Here is a 12,570-nt window from a genome sequence, read left to right on the forward strand (position 1 = left end):
AGCCTGTGTTGAGGAGCGCGCACTTCCGAACTGGTAGGGAAGGTAAGTAGATTTCACCCCTGGGTAAGACATACAGAGAAAGTTATTATGGAGGCCAGAAGAGGCTAGGAAGGTCAAGAAAATGAAATTTCATATTTGGTTGAAATAGCCAAACAAGTCTTTCATAGCTGTTCTTTTATATTACAAGAATTAGCTAAAAGGTTTGTGCAAAATGTCCACTAAATCTTGTTCATTCTACGGCAAGGAGGATCTGTTTTAGTTACTGTGTAGTGTATAGAGAGAGCCTTCTGACTTCCCAAAGCTATGCTTCAAGAGCTATGCATGAAACTAAAGCAAGTAGACAAGTGGAAAGAAATCTGTACCTTATTGGAAGACATTGCTTCAAATAAAGAGAAAGTGAAAAGGCAAATTATGAGGGAGAAAAATTATAAAATAAAGCTGCAAACACTTCCCACTTCCCCCTGCCTCTTTCTGCCCCCCTCCCCATACAGACTCTTTTCCCCATTTCCCTCTACCACCCCTCCTCCCTCCCACTTGCATCCATAAACTGGACCAGCCCCAGAGCACTATATAACCCAAAGATGAATCTGTTTCCACTTCCGAGATAGCCTTTTGGTGCTATTACCGGTATAAGGAAAACAATAAAAAAGTCCTCACCTAAAAGTCCTCACCTAGAAAGCAGAAGGTGGGAAACTGCACAGATGCTCCATTCTAATCCAGTGTTTGATTATCTCAGCATCCCATCCTCTTAGCAATGAAATTCTTACCTGGGCTGTCTTGTTAGAAAGATGCAGCTTTGGTTTAAGCTCTCTATCTCTATCTCTATCTATCTCTACCTCTACCTCTATCTATATCTATATCTTTTGCTTGAATACTTAACTCACTTGCTCAAAATGTGATCACGAATCTGCTCTTTTAGATTTCCTACCTTTGAACTTTGAAGTGTATTAAAAAACTCTGTCTTTCTTTCTATTCTTCAGCATCCTTCTTGGGAAAAGCAGGAACCCAACAATCATTGAATAAAGTTTGGGATTTCTCCTCGGTGTTGTGCTCCTTTCTTCGGCAAAAATTCCAAGACAAAATCATTCAGAGACAACATTGGAATGGCTGGAGATGATGATCAGTGGCATAGTGGAATAGACTTAGCAGGAACATCAAGCAATGTTTAGTAGATCCATAGAGCAAAATGAACTCCACCTTGAAAAGAGTTGTGAAGATGGTGACATTATAATACCTGGACATGAAAAGTCTGAGATAAACACATACAATATTAGAAATTCAAAAGTAAGATGTAAAGCGTTGAGGTACTGCCTGCATTTCCAGCTTGTAATCTTTGTCCTAGGAGAAGATAGCTATTACTCTCTCTTGGAACAAAATATTTTTTGCTGTGGCTACTTCCCCCAGGTGACTTATAACATCAGTCAGCCATCATTAAAGGGAAATGAAACCTGTCCTTGCTACTTATAGATATATAGATCCAGTTATTCTAAGTCAGTAAGTCATTGCTGAGGAAATGCACACAGATACAAAGAGCTATAGTTTGGGGAAAATAGCTTTGATGATTGTCCCTTTCTGAAAAGGGAGGAGAGAAAACCAACCGCAATTATTTCTATATTATTTTGAATACATAATGTTTCCTTGGGGATCTCTGACAGAACCAGCTTCTGAGAACTACCGTAGTAGTACTTAGCAAAGCTGACTTCAGTTACTTAAAATATGTTTTCAAAATTATTTGTTCTTAGGTTTTTTTTCCTCTGCACTAGTCTGGAAAACAGCAAATAAATTTACCTCAGACTTTTATAATTAGGGGAACATCAATATTTTAGTTGACATCAGTTTGGCAAATGAAGAGACATAGTATCTATCCTTTGGTACGATTCTCTCAGGAAGTCTATAACACAGGGGAGAGCGACCAGCAGCAAGATGGACGGACTTGATTACAGCAGCAATGGATGCCCCACAGGAAGACCTGAAGGGCAGGTTGGGGGCAAATCATCCTGGAGAAAATCTACCTTTGTGGTCATCAAGAATTGATGGCACATAATCATCAATTACTTTAAAGCTACATTGCAAAAAAGTTTTGTATTCTTTCATAATTAGACATGCTCATTATTAGACATAGGGCTCCCCTTGAGGAGCACCCGGAGGCGCCAACTGGTGCAGAATGCGGCCGCGCGGGGGATTATGGGAGCGACGCGGTGCTCCCATGTGACACCTCTCCTGCACGAGCTGCATTGGCTCCCAGTGGTCTTTCAGGTGCGCTTCAAGGTGTTGATTACCACCTTTAAAGCGCTCCATGGCTTAGGGCCTGGCTATTTACGGGACCGCCTTCTGCCACCGATAGCCTCCCACCGGCCAGTACGCTCCCACAGAGAGGGACTCCTCAGGGTGCCATTGGCCAGACAATGTCGGCTGGCGACCCCCAGGGGGAGGGCCTTCTCTGTGGTAGCACTTGTCCTCTGGAACGACCTGCCCCTGGAGATACGTAGGATCCCAGATCTCCGTGCTTTTCGCCGTGCCCTTAAAACTTTCTTATTTCATCAAGCCCGCCCCCCAGATATTTTTAATTGTAAATGGATTTTAGTTGGGGTGTTTTAAACTTATTGGGCCAAAATTTTGTTTAATTCTTTTTAAAATTTTAAATTTTGTATGTGATGTTTTTATTCTTGGCTGTTCACCACCCTGAGTCCTGTGGGAGAAGGGCAGTATAAAAATCTAATAAAATAAAATAAAATAAAATAAATAAATCCCCTGCTCCATAAGAATGTTGAATGAGGGAAGCATGTATAAGTAACCACAGGCAGCATCCTGAAAAATAACTCTGCTTATCGGAAGTATGTTATCTGACAACACTCTACCATGTGCGCGTATTTCAGATGATGTAAAGATGCTTTTATTCTATAATCACCCAGCCTCATTCACAGAATGTTACGAAGATTCTGACCAACACATTTGGTTAGACTAGCTAAGATTAATGAATGAGTTCTGCAATGTGTGGAGGGCCACATGTTGCCCATTCTTGATGTATCATTTAACAAATAAAAAGCAGAACGTGCCTATGGGGACAGAGAAGACAAGACCCATAGCAAGAAAACTGCTGATTTCTAAATCTTGCATAACTCATCCAAGGGAGGCATGGGGGGGGGGCAGCAAGTGGAGAATGGGAAGCATTTGGAACAGGGGTGGGTTCTACTTACCTTTACTACCGGTTCGCAATGGGGCCGCGTGCATGTACAGAAGCTTTCTGATGACATCGGGGTCGGTGGACAGAGCATCCCACCAGTTTTACTACCGCTTCTATAGAACCGGTCTGAACCAGGGACAGCCCATCACTGATTTGGAAGAAAAAAAACATACATACCATATTGAGACTTATTGCGAATCCACAATATCTCTAAGGTACCTTCCAATGAACAAGAGGATCGCTCCGTAAATATGTGAAACTTGATCAGAATCTTAAATGCTTTCTACTGGACTACTGTAATGCTCTCTACATGGGGCTCCCCTTGAAGAGCACCCGGAGGCTCCAGCTGGTCCAGAATGCGGCCGCGCGGGTGATTATGGGGGTGACTCGATGCTCCCATGTAACACCGTTCCTGCGCGAGCTGCACTGGCTCCTGGTGGTCTTCCAGGTGCGATTCAAGGTGTTGGTCACCACCTTTAAAGCGCTCCATGACATAGGACCTGGGTACTTACGAAACTGCCTTCTGCCTCCGATAGCCTCCCACCGACCAGTACGCTCCCACAGAGAGGGTGTCCTCAGGGTGCCGTCGGTTAGACAGTGCCGACTGGTGACCCCCAGGGGGAGACCCTTCTCTGTGGGGGCACCTACCCTCTGGAACGAGCTGCCCCCGGAGATTCGTCGGATTCCCGACCTTCGTACCTTTCGCTGCGCCCTTAAAACACTATTATTCCATCAAGCAGGGCTGGCCTAAAATATGATTTTTAATGGGTTATTTTATATTATTTTAGATTATGGGCCAAACTATTTAATAATTTTAAATTTAATAATTTTTAACTTTTATATTGTTGGTTTTTTATCTTGGCTGTACACTGCCCTGAGTCCTTCGGGAGAAGGGTGGTATATAAATTTAATAAAACTAAACTAAACTAAACTAAACTAAACTAAATAAGATGCTTGTAAAAAAAACACTGCATGTGTAATATTTCAATAACATTAATAAGCCTGTTATTATAACATGCAAATAAATGTTCTTTAAAATGTTATGTAATGATTTCATTGCACATGCTTTGATCTATATTTTTAAAAGCCTTAAAAGCTTTTGTAGTCAAAAGGTGAGACATCAGTCATAAATAAATAAATATTTTGGTGACAGAGGCTTTGGCCAATTAATGCTAAAAGCTAGATTTTCCTCAGTTGAAAAAGCAACAACTTGAGTTTCTTCTGGGCTCATTCCAATAGAGAAAGAGGCTACTTTTAACATGAACATAGCAAGAACAACTCACAAAGAAGTTAGCCTTCTTTTATGCATCAATGGGAGCCAACCATCACTTCATACTGCAGGGTATAAATAGTGTAACACAATTATCAATTTAAAAAGCACTAGGCCAGGGATGGGCCAAGCTGTCTCAGGAATTCTGGGAGTTGAAGTCCACAGGTTGTAAAAGGGCCACAGTTGCCCACCTCTGCACTAGGCTTTTACAGATATAACAGGATTACTTTTATTTTGACAACTGAGCCGTTCTAGATCAGATGGCAACTAGTTAAAACTCACCTGCAGAGATTTAATCCAAGATAACGCTGGGCATTGGAAGATTGCAAGTGAGAAATCTAGCTGAAAGCTATGAGGGAAAATCATTATGAACTATAAGTTTGGTGATATATTTAATTAAAATGCTCTTTGGATTTTGATCACTGTTGGAGTTATCAACCATTTGAAATAGCTGAAATTTCAGCAATGTCTGGTTGCTTTGTTATATTGCAGGCCAGACAAACATTTGGTTGCCTGGAATGGGATTAACATGATTTAAAGGGCAGAGCTCTGTCAGACATAGTTGAACAGAAGCAGACTTGCTTGGATTTTTTCTCCCTGGGTTTGGGGAAACAAGTTTGGGAAAAGATTGTTTTTCAAAATTATATTAAGTCGTTTTTGCAATTGTGATAGGAAGAAGCTTCAGAGACTATAAATCCCAGATTATCTGTATCCTGGAAAGACATTTTAGCAAAAAAAAAAAATGAATTTGAAATTGTATATAATAAAAAATACGCTGTTAGCCTCCTTGACAGAATGGTAGAAGAACTAGAACTAGTAAATTCATTCAGAATATAGATTGGATATACAGTAGTTTAGATTAGAATATACAGTAGTTGCAGTGGTGAAATCCTACCGGTTCGCACCGGTTTGGGCAAACCACTAATGATAAAAGCTACCGGTTCAATGAACTGGTAGTAAAAAAAAGCCTACCAGTTGGTCCAAACCAGTATTTCCGATGTGCGTTTGGTGCATACTGTGAATGGCATGCATTGTGCATGCACGTGCAGCATGCACTGTGCATGTGTGGGCAGCAAACCTGTGGCAAACCGGGGAAGATTTCACCACTAAATAGTTGTGCACAGTTATATATGCACGGTTTTTTAAATGTGATATAAGTGGATATGGATGAATGTTTTGCTGGTTATAAAGTAGTGTTGGAAGAAATATCCATCTGGTTCAATTCCAAGCTGGGAGAAAGAAGCTGGAAACAACATGGAGGCTGATTGGAAAGATGGTTATTGGTGAAGCAAAACAACATGTTTGTGGTTCTGGGCAGCTGACAAAATGGAGTTGAGAATGGGGGGTTATACCTGTTGTGGCCCCGCCCTCTGAGCCTATCTCATCGGAGGAAGAAAGCTCCGAACATGAGGAAGAGGAGTCAGCCAGGCCTCCCTCTCCAGGCCCCTTCCCTCTGGCACTGTCTCAGGTGCTGGCCGAGGGAGAGGAGATTAGCCAGGAGCCAGGTGTCTTGGATGAGAGCGAAGGAGAGCCGTCATTCCTGGATGCACGCCAACGAAGGCATGATAAACGGTTGCAGCAGTTAAGGAGGCATGCTAGGGATTAGAACTGAGTCACTGGACCACACCCCAGAGACTATATAAGAGAGGGTGGTGGCTGGTAAAACTCCGTGACGAACAAAAACGAACTTTGGCTAGTCACTTGAACAACGTCTGAAGCTGCCGAAAGGAATATTGTTTTGCTGGACTATTTGCAATACGTATGTAATTTTGTGTTATCTGTTGCAGTAAAAGCTCTTGGCAGACGGTGATTATATTGCTGCCAAGTTTGAGATAACGACCTGTGTGCGTGCCAAGTACTTTCTTAACCCTCGGCTGGCTGTGTTTGTGTGTGTGTGTGGACGGGGACAGATCAATACCTTCTTTGGGCTTTGTATTTGAGCTTCCTGTTCCTGTGCAAGAACATATCCTCTAATATTCTATTGGCAGTTGTCAGATTCCTATGGGTTCATGTAGAGGTTACGTAGGGGTCATAGTTGGCTCTATAGGCAAAAGAGGAAATGCAAATTCTAGGACCCAGGTGCTTGTCTGAGCTAATTTGGTTGAAGTTTGGACTGCTCTGGGCTGCTTCTAATCCTACCATTCTGCCTTTGTTTCAAAATATCCTGTCTTGGATGGATTATCAAATCTGCATTTCTAAAAGGTGGCCGCCTCAGTTTCTGCTTGAGGGCAGGGAGACTGGGGCTGGTTTCTGAATAGGCTGGCCCAATATTTCTTAATGGGCACAAAATATCTGCTGGGGGCTATTAAGAAAGATTGAGTCTGCTTCCTGCCTTTTTAAAAAAACGTGTTTCTCTATTTCTCATTTAGGGAAATACAATATTCTGCCTTTTTAATATTCCTCAAAATATTTCATTCTTCTAGGAGGGGGGGGGTGACTTCCCACAACAGGTAAAGTATTGTCCAAGGTTGTAAAATACTCACCATTCTGTGACCAGCCCCATCTGTCCCTGCTGTCAATGGGAAACAAAAGAAGGAACTGCAAGCCTAGGTAGAAATCTACAAGAACTTCATCCATGTGAATGCTTAGTGCACATCAACTAAATATTAACTGTTGGGAAAGTATGGAAGAGGCCAACTCAAAAAATGTCTATGAATATGATAAAGGGGTTAGACATAGTCAATCTAGATTAAAGAGTGTGGGAAAATTTGGTTCCTTTTGCACTGAACACATGAACACAGCCTGCAGTTTTTTGGTCTATGCTTATGTTGGTGAGATAAAGTTGATGCACAAGTTTGCCAATTAGCTTTAATTTAGTCATGCAGTCAGATGCTCCTTGGCTCATCAGTGTGTATATGCCTTCAGTGAGAGTCACCAGGTAGTGGATGTTCTTTAAACTTGGCATTGTTTTTTTTCCCCTACAGCTGCTTTTTTAAATCTCTGATACATTCTCCGAAGCAGAGAACCTATTCGCTAAGCCATACATTCTTGCCAACAGCTACTTTTAAATTTAGATCTATATTTGGCTTTACTATGGCACCATTATAGCAGTACGCTTTTAAAGGCCAACTGGAAGAAAGCTGAAGCCAGGAACTATCCTCCATGAACTTGATGGATAGCTTCTTCTGGTGCCAATTTTCCTGACCACAGGTAAAGGCCTGGTTATCCTTATAATGTATCAGGTGTACTGTTTTAGGAAAGTTGTTTAAAAGTAGAACTGAGCTTCCCCCCCTACTTTAAGTAGACAATAACCATTGGCTCCAAGTGAGCCTTCATCTTCTAATTATTTAGTACACAATTTAATGTCATTAACCATCTTTGAGTGGATGGAATTGCTCTAAAAGCCTTCACTCCAGAGTTCTAATATTAGGTTCTTGGCAAACATCCCTGTGTATGAAAAGAAGCCAGTTTGTTTACCAGGAATACAGACTCATGTTACAGAGCAAATGAGCAGGCAGCTATTAGTCTGATTCAAGCACTTAACAATTACTGATCATCTCATCTTCGGATAATGGAAGTGATCAGCTGCAAGTGTAAAGGGCATGGGTTTGTTTGCTCGTGGCATTGTGGAAAAAGCTCAGCCTAAAACAACCTCTCTTGGCCTGAAACTTTGCAAAAACGAAAGAAACGTCTTTCATTTTAGAGACCATACCAATCTGCCTTTTAGGTTAGCAAACATCCAAACAGAACATGCAGAAGGTCTTGCTGATGCTTACAACGAGATTCTTTCACTGGAGATAACTACAATTGGCAATGGCAAAAATCATAGTATGTTCCAATGTATTAGGTTATCTTTCTGCACTAGCTCACGGGCAGGGGTGAAATCCAGCAGGTTCTGACAGGTTCTGGAGAACCGGTAGCGGAAATTTTGAGTAGTTCGGAGAACCAATAGTGGAAATTTTGAGTAGTTCAGAGAACCAGCAAATGCCACCTCTGGCTGGCCCCAGAGTGGGGTGGGAATGGACATTTTGCAATATCCTTTCCCCAGGAGTGGGGAGAGAATGGGGATTTTGCAGTATCCTTCCCCTGCCACGTCCACCATGCCATACCACCAGAACCGGTAGTAAAAAAATTTGGATTTCACCACTGCTCACGGGGGGTGGGAGTAGGAGGTTCAGTATTGCAGAGGTAATACTGATAACTCCTTCTGGTTTTAGTCAATGTTGGGGCAAGTGGTCTTGCCTTAGACCTCTGCTTTGCAGGTGCCTCAGGACTCTAATCTCTTTTTGCTGAACTACTGGATAAGGTCATCATTTTTTACTGGCTACATCATCAGTATGCTGATGATACTCAACTGTGTTTTTCTGCTGAGGTTCTTCCTCAGTGTCTGGAGGTTTTGGAGGTCTGGATAAACACAAGAAAAATACTTGGCTTAAATAATTCTGCTGTATCTCAAACCTGCAGCCTTTTTACTAGGCAATTGTTATATTACAGCATTCATAGGAAAAGTAACTCTAAAAAAAGGGTGTCAAACTCGCATCAGCATGGCGGCTTCACGCGACGTATCAAAACTTTTTTCCCCTTTGCTAAACTGCGTGTGGGTATGGCCAGCACTTGACGCATCCATGACAGGCCTGCTTTAAAAAGTGTCAGAGACTATGGTAATCACTGATGGTTGAAGCAGTGGTCCTCCTTTGTGACATAACCATTGAATTGCTTGAATTAGCCTGCAGAAAAATAAAATGTTCTATCTGAGGCAGACAGGAGCACTCAAGGTGACATGTGTATTTTGGAAATGGAGGAGAAATTGATGCTCTGAGGTTGTTGGAAGCTGAAAAGGCAATTAATGTAACATGTTGCAAGGTGAGTCTGGCAATGGGGCAATTGAGCAGTGTGGAAAAGGCCTAATTCATGGATTGGCACATAATAAACATGGATTGAATAAGAACGCAAGTGAAAAATGGAGGCTTATGTTTACTACTAGAAAATCTACATTTCGGGGAAATTGTCATGATTACTATAACCTTTGCTGCAGAATCCACTTGTGAAACATGCCTGGAAAATGAAAATGTGAATGGAGAACTTATGTTGGGCTGTGGTACTTTGCTTTAGACTCAGAAAAAACCAGTAACTGGGGATTAATCTGTGAATCCAATAGCTGGTTTACTTTCCTATAAACTCATGCAAGACTTGGAGAATTAGAGTCTATCTTCAATGATTGAGAAGTCCCATGCGCTCCATAATAGAATTACTGAATCAGCAGATTACTCTGTAATTGTTTATGGATCAACAATTCACCTATATGAGCTCAAAGTACTATCCCCAATAATTATCAATAAGGAATACTTTTAAAGGAGCTTTTAAAAACAAAGCAATTATGACATAGTACTGTATGCTTGTTTAAAGCTTCCGGAAAAGATCTGGAGACAGTAATCATTAGCAAAGCAGATGACAAACTTGTCTTTAGTAATCGACCTATATGAATATAAAGTTGGACCTTTAAACTTTATTTCAAATATTTTCGTGCATTGGTGGCTATTTTGCACACCATATGTCAGAAATTAGCATTTCACAAGCAACTCCAAATACAGTAGCCTAGAATATAGTCAGTGTTGGCTTGTTGGTAAGTGTATTTGTGATCATAATGTAGATTTTTGCAAAAAAAAAAACAAAAAAACATTTTGTCTTACCATCACCTTGCATCAAAGCTGATTCAACTATGCGTTAATGCCTACATATTCAATCTTTTAGGGCAAAACCTTCTTAAAGCAATGTATAGCAAATAAAGAAGTAAATAATATATTTGTTAGCTGTTCTAGATAAGCCAGGCCGGAAGACAAGACTCCACAAATAATACTGGAACTTTAATTCATTGCTGCAGGGTCTGACAAACTTCTCTTTTCCCCTTTTTATGCCAAAGACAAGATGGGACAATCTTGAGTTCCTTTCTCACTCTTCCCTTCCAGGGGTAAGCTGGTATTTATGCAATAGCCTTATTTATAGCCATTTCTGTACTTTTCTATAATATTAAATCACAACAAAGCAAACAATTTCTTTGGGAGTATTTTAGAAATAGAAAATATTTGCTTTTAAAATGTACACTTCAAAAGTAATGTGTCACTTGTATCTAGCTGCATCTGGAGAATAGCTTTTTAGAAGCAAAACAACTTTGATTCATTGGCTCATTACTGATGTTTAGTTTGTGAACACCATCATGATTTCTGAACAAATTATAGGCTTTCATGGTGCTCAAGCTGCTCTCTATGAAAGCTAAAATTAGCTCCCTGAAACAGGACTAGAAATACCATGTTGATATAAACTGCATAGGTAACACCCATGACATGTAACTGTGATGCATTTGATAATAATACCTGAAATGTGAATGCAGCCATATATTCACTTCTGTCACCATTTTGCTAAAACAATTGCTTTTAGCAATTAAAACATAGCCAAAGTAATAAGTTTCCTAAAGGAATCCTGACTGTTCTTTGGAAGGACAGATACTGAAGCTGAAGCTCAAATACCACCTAATGAGAAGAGAGGACTCCTTGGAAAAGACCCTGATGGTGGGAAAGATTGAAGGCAAAAGGAGAAAGGGATGGCAGAGGACGAGATGGTTAGATAGCGTCATTGACACAATGAATTTAGGCAAATTCCAGGAGACAGGAAAGCACGGTGTAGGGGAAGTGGGGGCTGGCATGCTATGGTCCATGGGGTTGCGAAACACCAGACGCAACTTAGCAACTGAACAACAACAAAAGTTATATCATCGTTCCATTAGCTTTTGCATGACTAAAGTAAGAATTGAGAGATTAAGGAAACACAAAGTACAGTAAGTTGTTTATCCTTTCTTCAAAAGAAGGCTTTATCTTGTAGCTCACTACAGTTATATTTGCTTTGCAAAGTGTTTTAGGATTAAGATGTATGTGTATCCACGAGGCAGGGTTGAGAAGACAAGTTAAACCCCCTTCCTTTTATTTTATTTGGGTGGTTTAGGGGTGGGGAATTTGTGGTGGGTGGGGATGTGTTTGGGGATTGTTATGTGTGTTGGACCTGGTCTTTGGGTGTTAAGTGAATTTCGTTGTATGGGTATATGGTGTATACACGTACAATGACAATAAAGTTGTTATTGTTGTTGTTGTTGTTGTTGTTGTTGTTGTTGTTGTTGTTATTATTATTATTATTATTATTATTATTATTATTATTATTATGACTTTCCCCTAGGAAATCAGTAGTGTTCATTATGTTCCCTTCTCCAAATTCTCTCTTATGAGGTATATCACAATGATCACTGTTACTAAAATATGGTAAAAGTGTATCTCTGGCAGATGAATGCTTGATTAAACAGGCTTTGTACTTCATTCAAAATTAAGGCCTCATTTAATACTACTTCCCAGATTGTGAAGCTGATCATTAAGGGATACTGCAACTGATACAGAAATAGTCAATCACTGCTTTTTCCTCTCTGATTAGTGGCTGCTCATGAGTAATATTTCCATCCTCTCACCTAGTTCAGGATCAATCTAGGTTAGATGAAAAATATTGCCAGCTATCAAAAGCAAGCATATAACTTCATTTCTTCGGACAGCTTTAGTGTAATGTAAATGTGGAAAGGCATGGAACAGAAAATAGAGCTTGATGTTTCAAAGGATAAAACCACAACATAACAGGTCCATTTGCTAAATATAAGCAGATCAATATAATTGTCTCCTACCTCAATTCAAGTGCTCTAAGAGAATATCAGAGCCGATAGCATCAAAAGTCAACATAGCTGTCCAATGTAAGACCAGGCATATAGCCCATCTTTTTTTCCTGCTTCAATTTGGAAATATTGGGAGGTGTAAAGCCACTTATTCAAATACTTGTTTAATGAACATTTGTTCACTGACAAAATGTGCAATGGCACATTTCCAACAAGTGGAAGTTATTACTGGTCCTAAAATTTCAAGCCATTGCAGCATTCCCACGGTTATATGATCATGATTTGGACACTTGGCAACCAGCTCCCAATTAAGACATACTGTCCCATACTCATCCAATCACCATTTGCGACCTCCTCTGCTGGTTTCTCACAAAGTCAATGGGGAAGTGGACAAGAGATTGCAAATGGCGACCATGTGACCTTGCACTTTAACATTATGAGATTCATTTAACAGCAGCAACTGCAAGTGGCAAA

Source organism: Pantherophis guttatus, chromosome 2, assembly GCF_059756535.1.
Source record: "Pantherophis guttatus breed Tessera chromosome 2, ASM5975653v1, whole genome shotgun sequence".
In the NCBI taxonomy this organism is placed as follows: domain Eukaryota; kingdom Metazoa; phylum Chordata; class Lepidosauria; order Squamata; family Colubridae; genus Pantherophis; species Pantherophis guttatus.